A 22575-nucleotide genomic window follows, 5' to 3' on the forward strand; every position below is an offset into this window, starting at 1 on the left:
ACAAAATTTCCATTTTGTCAAGAGACTATATCGAATCCACGCATCTTAGGCAATACTGAAGGTAAATCCTGCCTAATTTTATTTTTACAAAAATTTCAAAGCAAGAATAAAAAAGAAAAATCACTTAATTCATTGAGTTATTTACTGACCTAATACGCAAAGCACAGCTTCGTATTTTTACACCAGATTCATATTTTCTTGGGTCCGGGAAAAGAATTCACGAAATTCCTCAATGGATCTTTTGTTTAGCCACTAAGTGAAAGAGATAAAAGGAAGAAGTAATGAGGTACTCAGCGCGTTCTCGTGGTGCTAAAAGGTTCAGGTAATTTTCGCGACAGACTGAGCTCCTAATTGCAATTCTATTGGTAGTGTTTTTCCTCTTAACTATTATAAGAAGTAATCTGCATGCATGCGTGTGTGTGTGTGCGCGCGCGCGTTTGTGTGTGTGTGCCGAAAGATATTTCGTAGTTTCGATATGTTCTAGAAGAGTAAAACTGCAAAGAACAATTTCGAAATATCATGCAGATTTTTTCAGAGCAACTCCCACAGAGCTCCTAAAACCCAAGTCCTTTTCTGGTCGTAAATGTAAACTGGAATCATAGGGAACAAATAACCACTGACGGAAGACACAGTCATTCTCGCATTATTTTCTTGATTCTTACCAGCAACGTGTTGGAGGCAGCTGAGAAAATACGGCCAAAAATTTCCACAATGAACTGATGAAGATTAGACGAGTTTTATCTTCTTGTTCGCCTTGGGTGGAGGAGAAATTCCTCATTCATTGGTAAATTTGTTACTTGAATCACAGTACCATGTTGATTGTAAATGCACAAAAATTTTATAACAATATTGAAGATATATTTATTAATTTCTTATTAGGGATTTATTTATTGGACTGACTGAAAATACCTGTAATTAGAGTCTTTAAACCAGCTTCCATATTTTTTACGATTGACCGATATATCACTTTCACGAACATTAAGCTACAGCGTCGTTCTTATCAAATTCACTCAACCGGAATAAACGCCGAAGGGGAATATGTCATAGTGATAAGCGATCCGTTACCTTATTACTTATAAATACCCCTTCGGTGGAAGTTATTCCGAGGTTGACTGAATTTGATATGAAACGACATTTCGTCCTTGTTTGACGAACTGACGGGAAAATTTTTTCCGCATTCTGAGACAGTTAAAATGGGCTTCAAAGATTCTGATGGCATTCAGAGCTTCTAATTAGTTCCTCTCTTTGTGGAAACTTTGTTGGAAAATTGACAACGGAGACGGCTGAAATTTCGATATTGTATCAAAAACTAAGACGCTTTGACAGGAAAACTCAAAATAAGAAAAAAAAATAGGATACACCAGTTCGTCAAAACATGGACGATTTGTAGCGTAATGCTTGTGAATATTGTGAATAAAAAAAGTCACAGTTTAGTGACAAAAATGTATCCCTTTATATATATTCAAAATTTTGTACAATCTTGATAGTAAAAAAATCATCCTATGACCACTCTCTTGCGTAATTTTGCAAATTTGGGAAACTATAAAATTGCACGCTCTGTGAATAAAAGAAAAGAAAAAAATAAAACGTATAAATGTATGAACACTTCAGCATCCGGTCTCCATTGCACCAATCGGGATTAGTTTGAATGACGTCGGCTGAGGATATTTATGCCAGGTTTCATAAAAACATTTTGGAGTTCTATATTCCATTAGTGCTTAAAAGAGATATTCAAAGAGAGAGAGAGAGATATTAAAGTTGTCGAAATTGATAATTCACAATGATTTAAAGCCTAATACGATTTAATCCGCCGCGTTTATTTGAGCTGCACAAATTTAGGTAACTTAAAGAGAGACGCCACGTCATTAGCCCTACAAATTTCCAACTGCGTCTGAGAAGTAGAAGGTTGTCGCCATTTCAGAGTTCTTCCATTAATTTCCTCAAGTAATTTTCCAAATCATTTCACGATTACAAGATGATTTTGATTTCGATTTTTAAATTTTATTATTTTTTCTGTTTACATTTCCATTTAAAGTTCTTCAAGATTCACTCCTGTATTCTTGTTCCCTTCGTCTTTTTCTTTTCTCTCTCTCTCTCTCTCTCTCTCTCTCTCTCTCTCTCTCTCTCTCTCTCTCTCTCTCTCTCCTGGAATAGTTCAGTAACCCGCGGGATCGTTTCTTCTGGCCTGCGTCTGCATTCCTGACGATCTTTTCTTCTCTAAATCTCTCTTTCTTCTCTAGCCGTTCATCATTTCCTTTTTTGGTCCCTCCTTTTCCTTTCTTATAACTTGACCTACAAACACCCTGCTGACTCTTTGACCCCATCCTTTGAATTTAGCACAACCCTTCTATTTCCAAGTCTTTTCATGCTATCATCTCTGCATGTGCAGTTCTCATTTCCCTTTCGTCAAATTTCATTAGCTGTGACATTTTCATCCCTTCCTCTGAAACTAGAATACCTATCTCGTGTCATTTCCATTTCAGCTACGTACTGAATAGCAGTGCATCTCTTCCCCATGTTATCCACAAATAGAAGTACAGAAATATTAGAAAAAGTATCGATTTTTGGAGTTTTAATCGTAATAGAAAATTTGAGATCATCCTAACACGGCTTAGGATTGGCCATACCCGCTTCACCCATAGCTATATTTTAGAGGGAGCCAGTGCCCCAGTTTGTGCTCACTGTGGTGGTCAGCTATACGTTGAAGACATGCTGGTGCACTGCCCTAAATTTAATTGCCTTAGGGCAAAGTACTTACTAACTGGGAAGACTATTTTAGAAATTTTAAATGATGACGTAGAGTTAGATACCCTTATGAGTTATCTGAAAGAATCTGGTTATTTTAATGACATATGATTTCAGTTTATTTATTAAAGATTTTATTCATATTTATTCTTATACTAAGTATATATTTTGAATATAAAAGTTTAATATATACTTATTTTTGTTGGTTTATCTAATATCATTCTTCGTTTTTGACGTTCATATTTTAACACTGAATTTTATTGGTATGTCGTCATTCACCTATTCATTATCAATCATATCATTAATTCATATATTTCACCTTCATTACGGCGCTGAAGAGCACTTGGTCTTCAAGGCGTAAATTTCATAATCAATCAATCAATACATCTCTAATTCAGGAAATAAATAATATCACTCCGATCTGTTTTGCTCTGCGGCGTCTGTCAGGGGTAATTGGCAGCCATCAGGAATAATGATAATAATGGCTTTTATTTTTGATGAACGGGAAAGAGAGGTTTGATTAAGGTTATTTATGAGTGATTCTGCGTTCTTGAGTCGTAGGCAATGGTGGTAGTAACGTATAGGAAGCAATTATATTCTGCTTAGGAAATGGAAAAGGGTCCAGACTCATGAAATAGGGCGTTTTCCAAAATAATCTGTCATTTTTGATGATGGAAAACCCTTTGAGAATATGGACCTGTACGACATTTCTAATCACTGCAAGGTTTCCTGTCTGCCCGACAGTAGACAGAAGAAATGCCACAAAATCTCACAGAACCTTCTGTCAGATCTCTACAGGCTACCCAGGGTCAAGGGCAAGTACTGGCACAAGGCCAACCTGATTAAATTAACTGTGAAATTAAGTAATACATAAGTTTTATGAATTCGTTGAGAGATGGACAACCACCAACATATGAGCTTCATAAGAGAAACACAGGAATAGAGAGTCAGTTGTTTGGAGGAAGAAAGGATGAAAGCGCAATATAAAAGTTCATTGTCAGTTGGGAGTCGATAATCGCTAGATGTTGTGAGGGTTGATGACGCCTGTCGTGAAACAACGTTCAAAGTTACCAAAACCGGAAATTTATTGAATGGTCAAATATATTTTTTTTTTAATTCAGACACAATAACAACACAGTAATGAACATTGTCTTAATAAATGGAAAATGTAACTGAAAAGAAGAGAAAAAATCAAGACAAAAACATGTTTAATGGCCGGAAGCGTTTATATATATACATATATATACACACGTATATAAACATTATATATACAGTATATATATATATATATATATATATATGTGTATATATATATATATATATATATATATATATATATATATATATATATATATATATATATATATATATATATATATATATATATATGAGTTCATAGAGAGAGAGAGAGAGATAGAGAGAGAGATTCCAAGAGAGAGAGAGAGTCTTCCTCGGAAATGAATCAGAATTGGGACATCAACGATGCAAAAATAAAAATTAAAAACAGCAGAGGAGAACTCAAGGTGCAGAGCCGTTGAAGCTGAAAAAGAGAAGCTGAATCGGGACGAGGGCTTATCCACGAAATTGCCGATCCGTTTCCAGCGCCGGAGTTGTTTTGGGAGAGGGGGCCGTGTTGTTATCTTATGAGTGAGAAGTGAATTAGGATAACGGTGCCTGCGAGTGTGAGCTGTCTCTTATCTATTTTTAGATTTTTTTATTGGGGTAAAGAGTAGATATGAGATTTTTTTAATTTAAGAATATCACAGCGACAGACTCTTTGTATTCATGTAAATCAAGAATTCAACAGCGAAGTGAAGTTTGTCTTATAAACAATAATAAATACGAATCGTCAAAGTATAAACATCAAACTCAACACGGAGAACGGAAGGTCGAGTTTTGACAATAAGTATAATAATTTAATAACAAATATCACACGTGTTTGAAAACACACACATCAACACACTGATATTTCTTTTTATATATATATTTATATAATAATATATATATATATATATATATATATATATATATATATATATATACACATTCCAGGCAAAGAATGCGTGCTTTTCCACGGTACAATATGCGATGATATAAACTTTGTACAAAAATTAACATTGCTCTTGTAGAAAAAGTTTCGTATGAATAATGCCGTTTATGTTATTTCAAGGGAAATCTAAATTAACAATAGCCAGATATGATTTTTTCATTAGAGCATTTTAAACCAATTACAACGTGGTTTACAGATTGAAATATGTAGATTAAATAATAGAACCTGATGTTAGTCAGTCCTACCACAAATTTCTTTCTTTTATTTTATGATTTATTAATATGGATGTCATTCAGGTCGCGTATTGATAATCATCACAGAGAATATTTAAAATATATGCTTAATTAATGCAAAAAGTACTATTAAATCCCATTTTTCTCAGAGATTGAAAGTGATTAATATAATTATTCCCATGACCACCAAGGCGACCTTAGTTTCCAGAAATGATGGATTTCCCAGAGAGTTGCAGTAAAACCAGCCTTCATATAAACAAGTAAAAAATGCGCCGAAGTTTCTTCGGCGCAATCAAGTTTTCTGTACAGCTGCTACAGCATATAATCAAGGCCACCGAAAATAGATCTATCTTTCGGCGGTCTCGGTATAATGCTGTATGAGCCGCGGCCCATGAAACTTTAACCACCCCCTTGTGGTGGCCAATCCTACATCGTTGCCAGAAGCACGATTATGGCAAAGTTGAACCTTAAATAAAATAAAAAACTACTGAGGCTAGAGGACTGTAATGTGGTATGTTTGATGATTGGAGGGTGGATGATCAACATACCAATTTGCAGCCGTCTAGCTTCAGTAGTTTTTAAGATCTGAGGGCGGTCAGAAAAAGTGCGGACGGACAGACAAAGCCGACACAAGAATTTTCTTTTCAGAAAACTAAAAGTCATCGCAGGTTCACATCGACGCCTTCCCAGTTCCCACACTCCTCGTTGTGTTCGTCGGTCAGACCAGCTGGATCTCTGACTTTGCCGAAACTTGGGCCATTAAGGACCAGCAGCAGCTCCCATATAAAAGACACTCTCTCTCTCTCTCTCTCTCTCTCTCTCTCTCTCTCATAGTTTAAAAAAATCTGAGTCAAGCAAAGGACCTCATTATTTAATATTAGGAATCGTGTGAAATTTTGCAAAAATAATATAAATTATATGGATTTCATGATAATATTATCAAGTCCATATGAACACCACCGTCCAGTATTAGAATCTCTAGCTGTAGAGAAACTAGGTCCCACCTTAAACAACCACTCTTCAACTGTTCCCTTGTATATAGCGTAAACCACGCCCTTCTACTTGTTTACTTTCGGTGCATTTTGCATACGGCAACTGAACTTCGTTTAGATGAGGTGCCTTTTTAACTACTCTTAACCTCATTTTTTTTTTTTTTTTTGTAGTGCGTCTTATTTCAGTGTTGCATCTTGCTTAGTTTTGCTTTATTCAGTGTATTTTGAGTGCCAACAAAATATAATTTTTCATTCTGTATTGTTTATCACTTTTTTTTTTATCTTTCATTTTAGCCTGGACGATGAGACAGTTAACTTAAGAATTAAGTGATTTATGTTTCATGCTGTTGTCTTGTACGACTTTTGGTTTATATATATTTTATATATATATTTTATATATAAAGGTTATATATATATATATATATATATATATATATATATATATATATATATATATACATATATATATATATATATATATATACATACATACATACATGTAAAAATATGGTAAAAATTCATTTATTACCACACCCTTGTTAGTTATAAAATGCTGGTATTTATGCTGGTATTTTTTTAACACGTGTAATTTTCAAGTTAACCAAAGAACCCATATTTATTAAACTCTGAAATGTTAAAGTTTACAGCAAATGAAATTATCGAAATTATCAAAAGAAATCCATTAGTAACAAAAAGTTGGGCACAGCTTTAAAATGCATAGTTTTGATTATAAAGTTGAACTACATTTTGCCATGAATATGAATGAGTTGAGAATGAATGCAAATCCTCTCATGATATGAACACTGATGGAAATCCAAGTTGTAAATTTATTATCACTTATGCCATAATATTCATGAGAGGTGAAGGTGATTTTGTATTAGCTAATATTTTAAGAATAATGTTACTTGCATTTGGATTTTGCGGATATAGAATACGTCCTAATTTACGTAAATATACCTTGGACTATACCAATACAACAGCGAATATGAGTTATAACTCCGTTATCATGGAATGTTGTAGCAATAAGAGAAATCGCATAACAAAAGAGAAAGCTGAACAAACCACTTTCACTTAATCAGCAGCAGAGGGAAGCGAGACTTTGTACCCGGGCGGAATTTATGTTTTTGGCAATCCGAGAAAAGACGCTGGAAAATCCCTAAATGCCGACTTTTGAAAGAGGGAAAATAATAGAGAAAATGTAAGAAAAAAGAGAGAAAAAATAATGAGAAGGTGCTGACAACTTTCCTCTTACTGGTGCGAAGTTTGGACGTTTCTGTTCGAAATTTATGATGGAAAATCCCCTTCGCCAGAATTCGCGTTATTCCATTTTTAAGTCTGCTCGTTACTACAGACCCATATGCATTAATATAAATATTTTTCCTTTTTTTTTTGCATACGTGCACGGATGCGTGCGCGCATGCGAACGCACGTTCATGCACATAAGGTAATGGAGATGTGCTGGCCATGGTAAGGATCTAATGGAAGATTTGTAGATATGAGTCAATTGAATAAAACACCTCTCTCTCTCTCTCTCTCTCTCTCTCTCTCTCTCTCTCTCTCTCTCTCTCTCTCTCTCTCTCTCTCTCTCTTCCAGCGAGAAAACCGGATTACTGTATTTTACGTCTGTGACAAAGGTTCTTATTGATAAGTAAATAACAGGTCACAGGTTGTCTAAATAGACCATTCTACAGAAGCGTGGGTTCCAAAGACAAGAGGCTATGTTTAGCCTGATGAGTAAAATACAAGCATTTGCTTAAAGATTATGTGAGGCCCTTGGCGTAATTTTGGGGGTTTGATAACATGATAAAATAGAATGTTATTTTTATCACAATTTCAAACGTTGTCCTTTTTATCACAATTTCATACATTGTCCTTTTTGTATACCATTTAGTACGGATAAAGGTATCGAAAATATCATAGACATTTTATGTATCAAGGAACTTATAAATATTAGATAGGAAAATGTTACGTTTCTCTGTCATTACTGCTGTCAGTTAAGACTCCATATTGTTTGTTATTTGTTTCATATTTCTCAGTTAGGTAATTATACTCCCTCGTGTGTGTTCTAGGCAAATTCATGGCCTTTTACGCTAGTTGCTTTTAAGTGTGTCATTTAATGGAATAATAATAATAATAATAATAAACCAAGACTTCTTCACAGGCCATTCTCCTGGACGAGCAAGTAAATATAATCGAGAGATCTTAAACCGTCACATTTCACGCTGTCACTGACACTTTTTTTTTATCTTCTTGGATAACGTTCTGTCTATTTTGAAGGAGATTCTCTCTCTCTCTCTCTCTCTCTCTCTCTCTCTCTCTCTCTCTCTCTCTCTCTCTCTCTCTCTCTCTATTGACAATGGTTTCCTTTACTTATTTAAAGCAGTAAAATGATTTTGTATACAGACTGGATTTGGTACTTGACATAAAGCGTGTATTTTTTCAGTGATAACGCTATGATTTTTCATATTTTTTGTTGTAGCTATAATATTAATAATTTAGGTTTGAAGGCTTTATAGAAAACTAAGTCTTAAAGATATAAACTGTCACTCTTCCAAGAATATCAACCTATGTTATAAAACGCAATGTGTAAACATAAATTTCTTTTTTCCTGTGTAGCATCAAAAGTCTTGAACAAGAAATTTCACAGTAATATAAAGAGTAACATAATGCACTTGATGTTTTAGAGCAAAATTGCCTAGATTTGATGTCCAATTTACATGGAACAGGTACATAAGTAAATAAATAAATAAACATCTTACATAATTAATATTTAATAACGATAACTGAGATGCAAGGCTCCTCTTTTGAAAAGAGAAAATAATTTTGATTTTTATGTGTATATTACTTCATTTCCCTTCTCCTGCTGGTTTCATTTCGTGTCCTTGTTTTCAGGTTAATATCTACACAAGGGAGCTTTTGCACTTGATGTTCAGGGTCATTCGTTTAACGTAAAGTCTAAGATATTTGGTAATGGGTTGCAACCTACGACAGTGAAAGTATTAGGCGTACGACAATTAAGAAAATGTATTTTTAAGTTTTATCATTTATCCATATTCCCTTTTTTTAGGAGAAAAAGATGGAACATTATACATCAGGATTTATAATGGACAGAAAATAATTTTGTGATAATTTTTGTTTATAATTTTGATGATCTGTACATATAGAATAAAGCCAAAAAGTGTACGTTTATGCAGACGTCTGCGAGAGGAAAGGCAGGAGAGGGAAAAGGTTACGCTCGCCTATCTGGTGAACGAAGCCAGTGACCTGAAATGCAGGTTGGAGGGTCCTTTATATTCAGAGTGAGTGCCAGACAGAGGGTAATGTTGCAGTATATGTTGGGTGGGTGATTCTTCTGTGAGGGGAAATCTTGTATTTCCACAGTGGTCCCGTGGATGAAGTATATAATAAGTCCTCGCGTGAAAATAAAAGAGGGAAGTACCAAGACTTTCAACTTTTATTCCAAAGTCATCTTGAGGTACCCTGAAGATGACCTTGGAATAAAAATTGAAAGTCTTGGTACCAATTCCTTTTATTTTCACGTGAGGGGAAATGAAGAGCCTGATGAAGGAAGGTTTCTACATAATGATTTATTCTTGAATGATGAGTTTGACGGCTTTTAGTGTATTCAGAGCTTTTTTGTTTGTGTGTGCACTCACATATACATACAATTGTACATACATACATACACACACACACACACACACACACATATATATATATATATATATATATATATATATATATATATATATATATATATATATATATGTGTGTGTATACACACACACATATATATAGATATATATATATATATATATATATATATATATATATATATATATATATATATATATATATATATGTATGTGTGTGTGTATACACACACACATATATATATATATATATATATATATATATATATATATATATATATATATATATATATATATATATATATATATATATATATATATATATATATATATATATATATATATATATATATATATATATATATATATATATATATATATATATATATAATATATATATTTGTCCGTACGTATATATGTACCTGTGTCTTCCTTAATTCATCCCTTTCCTGACCGTGAATTTAAGTCGTTGGTTGTCCTTTTTTCATCGTTGAACAACTTCTGCTTCTTAGTTTTCCTCAAAGGAAAACTATTGTGCCGGGCTTTGTCTATCCTTCCGCACTTTTTCAGTCTGCCCCCAGATCTTAAAAACTACCAAGGCTAGAGGGCTGTAAATTTGTACGTTAATCATCCACCCTCCAATCATCAAACATACCAAACTGAAGCCCTCTAGCCTCAGTATTGTTTTTTGTTTATTTAAAGTTAAAGTTAGCCATAATCGTACCAGTAAAACAGGCCACCACCGGACCGTGGCTGAAAGTTTCGTACAGTATTATACGGTCTCCAGAAAACTAGATTGCGCCGAAGAAACTTCGGCGCATTTTTTACTTGAATTTTTCTGGTAACTTTTGAACATTTTAATCTTTGTAGTAGATTAGGAAAATAAGTTATGTAAAAACGCCATGCTTTAGAGATTTCTCTCTTTAAAAGACATTAAACCATGTTTCCTCTGGGATTTCCACAATCCAGGTTTGAAGTTATTTAGATAAATAGCCGACAAAGAAGAGAGAGAGAGAGAGAAAGAGAGAGAATCGTATCGTTACTTTGCATTCTTATAGCACGTTTCTTGTGACTAGCACTTTCCAGGTATCTATTGTGAGCGAGAATGTGTGCATGTAAAATGTGTGTGTGCTGGCGCATGAATGTGTGTGCGTACGTGAGAAAGAGAAGAAGAATTCGTACTCCTCCTTCTGAGGCTGTGATTACTGACACTTCCTTTGTGCAGAAAACTCTAATGACAAGAAATGCGCCTGACACGGATATTAGAGGCACAGATCCCGGACAGAAATGTCTCAACTTTCCGCCGGTTTAAAATTTTTGAAAACACCTCTTTTGTTTTCCTTTTTTAGTCGCCATCTTACAAGAAATTGCTCTGAAGGGCTTTTGAAATGTCTGTACCCTTGAAGTCAGATTCTGTTCGGGTGCGGAGAGTTGCTTCTATTGTTGCTAGTTATGTGAGAGTAGATATTCGTAACCTCATTTTACTGTCAACAGGTCTACTTTCATTTTGATAGGAATTAATTTTAGTATGAGACCTTTGATCAATATTTTCCATTCGTCTAATACTTTGGTGAAACATCTAATATCTATAAACGTCATCAAATTATTACACTTAAAATAATTTTGAAATTTACATATTGACAAGGTCATTATTCCCAAGATGACATTTTCTTTATGAAAAATCCGAAAACAGTCAAATGTAGGGACGAAAGCCACAGTTTACAGAGAAATAAATCATAGTTATACGGTACTGAGAATTTTAGAACCGAACATGAAACAGTGAATGGGAGAGAAAACCTTATTGGCAGAAACGGAATAGTGATAGAAAGAAAATGGATTAAAGTTTATGCCAAAAAGCAGAAGCCTCAGAGGATTAAACAAATTTCCGTGAAGAACAAAAGTAATAATCGAAAATGAGCGCTGCTTTTTATGCTCACAGAAATGACTCCTTTCTTGCATCAAATAAAAAGTAGCAACAGAAACAGTTTTAAAGTTTTATCTTAATTGAATTTGTTTTCGAAGCCTCTTCAGCCTGACTTCATAGTCTCTCTCTCTCTCTCTCTCTCTCTCTCTCTCTCTCTCTCTCTCTCTCTCTCTTTCTCTCTCTCTCTCTCTCTCTCTCTCTCTCTCTCTCTCTCTCTCTTCCAGAATCTTTTGTTTGAGCGAACGCCTCTTGACTTAATGGCTCAAGTTTCAGTGAAATTAGATCCTGCTCTCTATTTGTTGTGTGTGTAGGAACTTAATGAAGTATTAATATGCCATTACAAATCGGAGTGCTTAAGATATGAAGCATCTAATGACTTTATTTCAGTTTTAGAACTCTAAGTTGCGGTGAATTATTCATTCCATATGTTATTGGCCATCTACGAGTTGTACTAATGACTGGTTTAATTATCTTGAATCTTTGGAGCATAGGAATTTTATTCACATTTTTACGGGTAAACAAACCTTCAGAACTGGTGTTGTAATTGTTTTCCAGTTACTGAAAACATACGAGATTCGCAGAATATTTATTAATGATTTACGTGTTCCCTCTTATGTTAAATTTGGGAAGATACTACGCTTGCACTCTAACATTAATGCCATTATTATCTGCCGTGTTCATGCATACCTACCACCTTGCACATTTTCATGGCTACCCCAATTTGTTTTTGGATTGGAGGTGTTGAGCTGAACTCCTTTCAGTTTAAAAATGTTACTTGGTTTTCGAAATATGAATACATGAATAAACAGATTTATTTTAATGAAGAATGATCGTACCTAGTATTTTGTTTTTTGTTAGTATGTTAGACTGAGCCTGTGTTATGCTTTTCGGATTTTTTTTTTTTTTTTCAAATCTAGGCCGAGTAAATACTTTGTCATTTCTGAGGTATAATTCGGGTTGATTCTATGTGTGAGAGAAGTCAGCCTCCATATTAATGGAACATACCAAACTGAAGCCCTCTAGCCTCAGTATTGTTTTTTGTTTATTTAAAGTTAAAGTTAGCCATAATCGTACCAGTAAAACAGGCCACCACCGGACCGTGGCTGAAAGTTTCGTACAGTATTATACGGTCTCCAGAAAACTAGATTGCGCCGAAGAAACTTCGGCGCATTTTTTACTTGAATTTTTCTGGTAACTTTTGAACATTTTAATCTTTGTAGTAGATTAGGAAAATAAGTTATGTAAAAACGCCATGCTTTAGAGATTTCTCTCTTTAAAAAGACATTAAACCATGTTTCCTCTGGGATTTCCACAATCCAGGTTTGAAGTTATTTAGATAAATAGCCGACAAAGAAGAGAGAGAGAGAGAGAAAGAGAGAGAATCGTATCGTTACTTTGCATTCTTATAGCACGTTTCTTGTGACTAGCACTTTCCAGGTATCTATATTGTGAGCGAGAATGTGTGCATGTAAAAATGTGTGTGTGCTGGCGCATGTGAATGTGTGTGTGCGTACGTGAGAAAGAGAAGAAGAATTCGTACTCCTCCTTCTGAGGCTGTGATTACTGACACTTCCTTTGTGCAGAAAACTCTAATGACAAGAAATGCGCCTGACACGGATATTAGAGGCACAGATCCCGGACAGAAATGTCTCAACTTTCCGCCGGTTTAAAATTTTTGAAAACACCTTTTGTTTTCCTTTTTTAGTCGCCATCTTACAAGAAATTGCTCTGAAGGGCTTTTGAAATGTCTGTACCCTTGAAGTCAGATTCTGTTCAGGTGCGGAGAGTTGCTTCTATTGTTGCTAGTTATGTGAGAGTAGATATTCGTAACCTCATTTTACTGTCAACAGGTCTACTTTCATTTTGATAGGAATTAATTTTAGTATGAGACCTTTGATCAATATTTTCCATTCGTCTAATACTTTGGTGAAACATCTAATATCTATAAACGTCATCAAATTATTACACTTAAAATAATTTTGAAATTTACATATTGACAAGGTCATTATTCCCAAGATGACATTTTCTTTATGAAAAATCCGAAAACAGTCAAATGTAGGGACGAAAGCCACAGTTTACAGAGAAATAAATCATAGTTATACGGTACTGAGAATTTTTAGAACCGAACATGAAACAGTGAATGGGAGAGAAAACCTTATTGGCAGAAACGGAATAGTGATAGAAAGAAAATGGATTAAAGTTTATGCCAAAAAGCAGAAGCCTCAGAGGATTAGAAGCAAATTTCCCGTGAAGAACAAAAGTAATCAATCGAAAAATGAGCGCTGCTTTTTATGCTCACAGAAATGACTCCTTTCTTGCATCAAATAAAAGTAGCAACAGAAACAGTTTTAAAGTTTTATCTTAATTGAATTTGTTTCCGAAGCCTCTTCAGCCTGACTTCATAGTCTCTCTCTCTCTCTCTCTCTCTCTCTCTCTCTCTCTCTCTCTCTCTCTCTCTCTCTCTCTTCCAGAATCTTTTGTTTGATGAACGCCTCTTGACTTAATGGCTCAAGTTTCAGTGAAATTAGATCCAGCTCTCTATTTTTTGTGTGTGTAGGAACTTAATGAAGTATTAATATGCCATTACAAATCGGAGTGCTTAAGATATGAAGCTTCTAATGACTTTATTTCAGTTTTAGAACTCTAAGTTGCGGTGAATTATTCATTCCATATGTTATTGGCCATCTACGAGTTGTACTAATGGCTGGTTTAATTATCTTGAATCTTTGGAGCATAGGAATTTTATTCACATTTTACGGGTAAACAAACCTTCAGAACTGGTGTTGTAATTGTTTTCCAGTTACTGAAAACATACGAGATTCGCAGAATATTTATTAATGATTTACCTGTTCCCTCTTTTGTTAAATTTGGGAAGATACTACGCTTGCACTCTAACATTAATGCCATTATTATCTGCCGTGTTCATGCATACCTACCACCTTGCACATTTTCATGGCTACCCCAATTTGTTTTTGGATTGAGGTGTTGAGCTGAACTCCTTTCAATTTAAAAATGTTACTTGGTTTTCGAAATATGAATACATGAATAAACAGATTTATTTTAATGAAGAATGATCGTACCGAGTATTTTGTTTTTTGTTAGTATGTTAGACTGAGCCTGTGTTATGCTTTTCGGATTTTTTTTTTTTTTCAAATCTAGGCCGAGTAAATACTTTGTCATTTCTGAGGTATAATTCGGGTTGATTCTATGTGTGAGAGAAGTCAGCCTCCATATTAATGGAACAGACGTCTGATTCCTCGAAAGAAAATTACCTAATTAAGAAAAGAAGGGAAAAGCAACTGAAGTAAAGAGTTTTTATTAACTTGTCTTCGTAAAGTTTGAAGATGATAAAAGGATAGTAAAATAAAAAAAAAGTCTTTAATCCTTCTCTCCTCTGGCTTCAATAAATACCGCTAGTCCTTCTGCGTTTGGGTAGAGAATCAGGTCCAATGTCCGATTGATTGAAAACTAACATTTCCTCTCACTCTCATGATATTAATGGATCCTTGACACGCAAGGTATCCTGATCTTTAGGTGAGGTTTAGACTTCCTCTGGCCTTATATTCTTATAATCTACTTATTCCTCTTTATTTCCTTATATTTGCTTTTCTCTGAGTTTGAGCTACGTTGATAAATTTCATTGTCTTTGTTTATGCGTTCGTTAAGACGAAATCAAGAGAGACTTATTTATTCTCTGTAATTTAAAAGGTAAAAATGAACACTACCAATTGATATGGAAATAAATCTGAGTAAATGGCAAAACTTTCATTTTAGGAGCTGTGCAGAAGAAAGAATTTGAAAAGAAGCGATAAAATTAAGGAAGATTGTAACAGTTAAAAGAAATGAAGGTGATATAGTTATGATTTCTCATTTTCTTTATTGTTTTGTTTCAGTAATCCTTCTGGATTTTGTATCCTATTATTAGGGATACTTGCTTTTGGCTACGCATAACGGCAAACCAAAATCCTCTGAATAGACCAAATCTGTAGGATGCTGAGATCATCATACTACAGAAGGCAGCAGCGGTTAGGATTATACGAGCCCATTTATGTCATTTTGGTATTTTGATGGTCAGGGGGGACCAAATGCAAAAGGACTCGGTTCTCACGAAAGTTTCCCCAAAGATCTTTCACTTCGCCTTTTGCTGCCACTTTCAACCTTTCGCCTTCTTTCAATTCCTTTTCTCAGATACCTGTGCACTACGGAACTCTACCAACATGAAATAAAAATGTCTTTTAGAAATCGTTAAATTTGCTCTGTATAATGTTTTAAATCTCTTTACGTTTTACCGTATCCAAATGATGTTTTCTTTATTTGCAATTAATTTGACTTTCTGGCATTCGGCTAAAGGGCATTGTATAAGTTCTGCCGTTAATAAGTTAACTTACTCTTTTACTTGGTCCATTTTCTGAATGAATATGATGGGCCTGCTTATTAAGGTGTGTCACCTGATGTTATGAATTTACTTTAGAAATTGTTATATTTACATTGAATTGCCAGTGACTACATTTATATATTACACGTAACACCCTGGCTGTCATCATGTTAGTAAGATAAGGAAGTTATTACAAAGATTAATTTTTATTTATCTTTTTTTATATCTGAAAAATCCATCTTTAACATAATTTTGCGACTCTTGTATTTCATGTATTTAAGGTAAAAAGGCTAATTGCTGTCACAAAGGCTGAAACTCGACGAAAAACTCTCTCTGCAATTTATGGATAAAATTTGTGTAACGATTCACATTGATTAATTAATGTGAATCTCATCAATAATATATTGTTAGTTAAAATAAGTGATGTTTTATAGGAACAAAAGCAATGTTGCCCTAGTTAGACTTCTAATAAAAAAGTATAGCTTTTATAGGTAGCAGATTTTCAAACCTTAACCATTAACATGAACTGTAAATTGTTGAACAATTAATTATAGTTAATTGTAAATTTCTCTGGGATTACCGCATGACTGGGTCTTGATTAGGTAATTAATGGCGGTCAAAGTAAGCTTGTTTATTCCTCACCAAAAAATGCAGCGGTGGCAGTGAATCGAATCATAGCTAAATCGGTGAGCAAATTACGAAGAGGATGAAGAGATTCTAGTTCTTTTTGGATTTTAAACTCTTGGGGAATGATAATATTTAAGCAGAAGAATAATTTTAAAATAATTCGTTTTACTAAAATGGAAATTGTTTATCGGAGTGAACACGTTTCTAACTACGACTGTAAAGCGTTCATCTTTCCCTTGACATTCATACAGCAAAGTTGAGCATCGTTGGGTCTGGCCAGTTTCTGCAAGGGTAACAGCTAAAGAGAGAGAGAGAGAGAGAGAGAGAGAGAGAGAGAGAGAGAGAGAGAGAGCGATCAAGCGCGTTAGCAACTGTCTCGATAGTTTTGCTCTCAATGTAAATGAGCAGATGAGACAGTTTTCATCACTGGGGGTAAGGTTACCGGTCTTGCAAAGGGACTTGGTTCAGATCAAGGAAAATTGCCTTTTTTCTGTAATCTCCCTCTCTCTCTCTCTCTCTCTCTCTCTCTCTCTCTCTCTCTCTCTCTCTCTCTCTCTCTCTCTCTCTCTCTCTCTCTCTCTCTCTTTGTTAATGCTAGTTTTCTTTGTGTAATTAGGATATGACAGTTGATTTTCCATATAAACAATACATTCATTTCGTGAAAGAAACCGAGTTCTTTATGAAGACTAGTCTAGTAATTTACTCAATAATTCTGTCTTATGACGATAAAATGAATTAGTTTTTATAGGATTTGGAAATATGAAGATGAAAATATAAAATTTTCAGCTCTTTTCGGAGAACCGAATAAATGGCTAAATAGTTTGCTTTACTGATATACGACAAATATCTAGAATAAAATAATACATTTTTTTTTAGAAATGTATACTTGTTTTGTAGTATGTATAATTAACAATTAATTAAATTAAACTGTTAACGAGAATTTTATATGTTAAGCCTCAGCTTTGTTACATCGGAAAAAGTCAAAAGTCAAAATGAAGAACGAATTATTTGTGTATTATCAACTTGGAATAATGATAACGATAACAGTAATAAAAGTAATACAAATAATATTTTTATTATCAATAATAATAATAGTAATAATAATAATAATAATAATAATAATAATAATAATAATAATAATAATAATAATAATAATAACTGCCAATCCATTATATGTGGTACATTTCCCTATTATTATTATTATTATTATTATTATTATTATTATTATTATTATTATTATTATTATTATTATTATTATTATTATTATTATTATTATTATAAGAATAAAAACATGGAAAGAAATAGTTTTTCGGGGAAAGAAATAGTTCATCCCGAAACAGCGTATACATACATGAACAGCAATAGATAACAAAGCAAAAAATAAACATTATCGTTCAGCAGTCATGCTGACGCTTTACAAAGCTAGATTTTAAGCTTTCCTGATCAAATTAATCAGGACCTTAGCATGCACAAAGTAATTAATAAGTGTAATATGTTGTTATATTGCAGTGATGACGGTGCTTTGCGGTTGAAACGTGATTCTTGTAACATGGGGACAAGTTATTTGATATATCTGTATGGTTTTTCCTTTGTGATTTTATTTTAATGTAATATTTACATTAAGCTAAAAACCTTTATATAAATGTTATATGAGGGTTAGGAGATAAACTCTCTTCATTGCATAAATATATTTTGTTAAATGTTTAAGCTTTTCTCAGAGAAGAGCACTTGTCATTTATCACTTGCCTCGAGCACTTGGAACATTAGAAAAAAATTATTAGCGTTTAGCCTTTCGTTTTTGTCTGTTGCAGAAGGTACATTTTCATATTCAGTAAATGCATGTTTTATATTGCAGTCGTTTGATAATTATTCGTCTCACAAAGAAATAAAATAAATGCGAAAAGCACTTATTTTACGTTTATGAAATAGATGTCTTTCGTAATATTAAGTGAAGCATTACGTAATGTGATGAAATACTGGGCTTAATTATCAAAAACTACATTTAAAATCTGAAGAAAAATCTCTTAATTGTAGAAACAAATAGAATTATACCCTTGCAAGATTATTAAAAGAATTGCACGAAATGTTAGAAAATACGAATTTCCTGCACAAAAGCATTAAGTTCAGGGGATTCAGAATAAAAAATCGCAAGGTCTCACTTGTATTTGGGTTTTTAAAATTCGCCCAAGATCTTAAATCCATTTTTGGTGAACATCACAGGTTATGCAGTGTTTTATTGCCCTAAAAAATTAAATGAGATTAATCAGGAATGACGAGAGGGTGTCATGTTGGGGGCGCCTGAGAGAAGTCATTAATGAAGAGCAGATGAGAAAGTGTCAGTGTTTCCAAGTAAGGACTGTGTAGGTAAAGGTGGCTGGGGCAGAAAAAAATGGTTTTCGTAGTTTTATTATAAGGAAGCAGATACGAAGATGGAGGAGAGATGAGATACCAGGGGCAGGAAACACTGAAGCTAAAGTAAGTCCACACAGGGGGTTGGAGTGGTTGGACAGCAAGATAGAGAGGGCATTAGTAAATAAATTAGATGCAGTACAAGGATCTAAAGGTGGAATTCGGAGAAAACTCCATAGTTGCACTAAGAAGTAGTAGTTAGAGAAGTTGGACATCAATATTGAACAAAGGAAGCCCCAGGGGGCGGGCGAGGGAAAGTACAAGGCTGAAAAGTGGGGTGCATGAAGGGAGGGGCCGAAAGGGCTCTGCACACACCCCTTAGTTATGCCTAAAATGTACTACGTGAGGTGCACTGACAACACCACCACCCTACCTGAGAGAATGGTGACATGTCGGCGATATTCCTCGATTGGGCCAAAGGTCAAAATGAGTCTTTTGGGGTGAAAGGCAAAATGGAAAGAAGAATAACAGAAATCGGAGGTTCGAACCCTCATCCAGAGTACCAGAAGGTCACGTTACCCACCTGACCACCAAGTGTGCAACGTGACCTCGTTCTGATACTGCTACAGGCGTTAGAATCACTACTTGTTCTTCCACTTGGTTCTTAGGCTTTGTAGTGACAAGCGTTTCGAAAAAGTGTGAAGAAATCGAAAAGTTGCGAGTTCACTGTGGTTATTGTCATTTCTCTTTCTTCTCTTCATTACATTTTAGACCTAGTAGATAATATACCTGTTTTACCAGAGAACGAAAGGTGCAATTGTTAGTAACCCACAAATACGGTGCCTTGAACTTTTTTTTTTTATTTAAGAGGATATTTAAGTAATTGTCTACCCGAGTCTTCTCAGAGTCTAACGAGGCTGATTCCAGAGGAATCAAGTACAGCCTTTTAACCAAAAGAGGAACTGAGGCCTGAGAAGAGAAACGAGGAAGAAACTGGCTCTCGTCAGCATTGTTGCTTCTTTCGCTCTCCGTTCCAGGCGTCTTCCAGAAGCTCTGCTCTTCCTTTCAGCGGGTGATCCTCCCCTGAACAGATCCTAGTTTCTCTCACTGGATTCCTGCAGATACAATGACCCCGTCACAAGATCTAGCAGAGTCGACACGGCAGATATTTTCTTGACATTTAATTCATGACCGTCTTGGAAAAAAACAACTCTACGGTATTCCGATGATAGATTTCTCAGTAGTTTATGAGATGAATAAAACAGTTTACAATTTCTTGTATGCAGTTTTTTGCCTCTTTCTAATATGTTTATATAATTAAGATTTCTCTTTATGAAATTATTTTCAGTTGGGCATTGATGTTAGAACAAAACTAATGTTTTGCTACGGTAAAGGGTTTGCTGGACAGTGTTTTAGCTTACAGGAGAAAATTATTATTATTATTATTATTATTATTATTATTATTATTATTATTATTATTATTATTATTATTATTAATTTACAATAAACAAACATCCACAAGGAACAATACTAAATTGAAACTCAAGAGTTTTGGGGGAGGGAAAAGAGACAGTCATTATTTTTGCAAAGACTAACAAGCAGTCCTTAGACAACATTTTACGGCTTCTCTTGAAGCAGGAGACCTTCTGGCTTAAGGACAGCGCAATCTGAAACAACAATTTTAATCTCCGTACCATTCCCAACAATCTTGGTTTAATGGCTTCACTTTCATAAATCACAACTTCTCTTCAAAAGTCCAATTTTCGAAATAGGAGTCCTCAAGTCATTCGTGAGATTATCTCTCTCTCTCTCTCTCTCTCTCTCTCTCTCTCTCTCTCTCTCTCTCTCTCGTGAGACAGCTGTTGCAGAGACTCGGTGCTCAAGTTTTGATAAAATGAGATCCACTCGGTCGTCAGGCAGACGTAGTGACGAAAGTGTTGATACTTCGCGTGAGATTTTGCTGCTTAATAGACGAAGCAGGTGGTGATTTTATTTGGACTCTGGGATGCACTCATTGACTGGGAAAGAAGGAGTTTCATTCGCTTCTGCTCATTAATGAATTAAATTTATATATTTCAAGTTGTTTGTGTGATTTTTTTACATTTTTAATGACCTGATGAGTCAAATAAATGACGTAGAATGGTGGAAGTTTGTTGGATAAATAAACTATTTGCTTACCTTTATATAATAGCAGACACAGAACCTGTCATGGCGGTTGAAAAAAGGTCTGAAATGCTTGAAGGCGAATTTTAGTAAACATAATGCTATGAGGGTAACAGGAATGTAAGAAGAAAAAATAAATGTTAGTGAGGTTGAGGAGAACAGAAGTAAGGGATTCTAAAAGCATGGTGTTGAATATAGAATCACTGGGTGAAAAGAAATTTCTAGGAAGCAAAAGTTTGAATGTGTAAAGGGATTGCTGCTGAGCCCAGTGTTTTCTTTCATGAGCCCATTTCGGTGTTTTTAAACGTTCTTCGTCATCTTGGTTTCACTTGTAAATCTTAGTTTTAAAAATAGCACCTACTAAAGTACAATAATGAACTTGAAATATCTCTTGTCAGAACTGAAGACTGTCCACTTCTCAACAGTTCACTGTCAGTTTGTTAATGCTTTGCTTTAGTTTTTTTTTTTTTTTATCTTCATGATTCTTCTTGATGAATTGTTTTGAATAACTGTATTTCACAAGTAAAAGCTCTTGCTATGATTTCATTTAATGGCAAGGTTATAGAATCCATGAAATGGAATGTATGAGGGCAGATTACAAGGAGCCACATATTGTACTTCCAGTCATTATTGCTCTGCCCATCGGCCAGGCATAGCAAATGTTCTCACTCTGTTAGATCATTTCGTGTATTTATAGGGACCAGATTCATTCGGATAAACTTTTGTACAGTGTCTTTCTAAAATAACGTCGAATAAAGTGGTCTCGTTGGCATCAAAATAGATTTACTACAGCAATTTATTCGAAGACTATAAATGAGATGATAAGATTTTTTTACTGCTTTACAAAGCACTGATCCATACTCGTTAAATGTGCAATGCAATGTCTCTTTCATTTAACAAAGATGAGATCTGTAACTTTTACCTCTGAAGTATTTCAGAAGTAATTGTCAAAGGGACTTTATGTTCGTTGTCTGACCAACATTGGTTGGAATTGCCACCTAGGCTAGGTAATTTGTTTTAATTTTTTTATTTATTTCCTTCTGAATTTCAAATCATTCATCTGAAACTGTATCCAAACATAAGAGGAAGTGCTTAGGTTAAAAAGCTTTTGAGGGCATTTCAGTACATATTACTGATCAGTGTGACCCAGAGACTCCATAAATAAGATAGTGCTTGAGTGAAAATCTGTTTTAAAACAACCACTGAATGGTTCCTAATACCGTATGTATTACATTAATAAATATTGAAATTTTCTTAATATGACCAAATTCAAAAAAGATTGGATGGGGCTCAAAGAGAAATTTTGGCAAAAATTAATTTTCAAATGTGTGATAATGCATTAGCTGAAATGATAAAAATTTCCTGTCCCTAAGTCATTCATGCCATCACTCTTAATATGCTCAAGGCAATTAAAACAGGAGTTTGCTTTTGAATTACATTAAAAGTGACATAAAACAGACATTT

This window comes from Macrobrachium rosenbergii, chromosome 45 (genome assembly GCF_040412425.1).
Source record: "Macrobrachium rosenbergii isolate ZJJX-2024 chromosome 45, ASM4041242v1, whole genome shotgun sequence".
Classification (NCBI taxonomy): Eukaryota; Metazoa; Arthropoda; class Malacostraca; order Decapoda; family Palaemonidae; genus Macrobrachium; species Macrobrachium rosenbergii.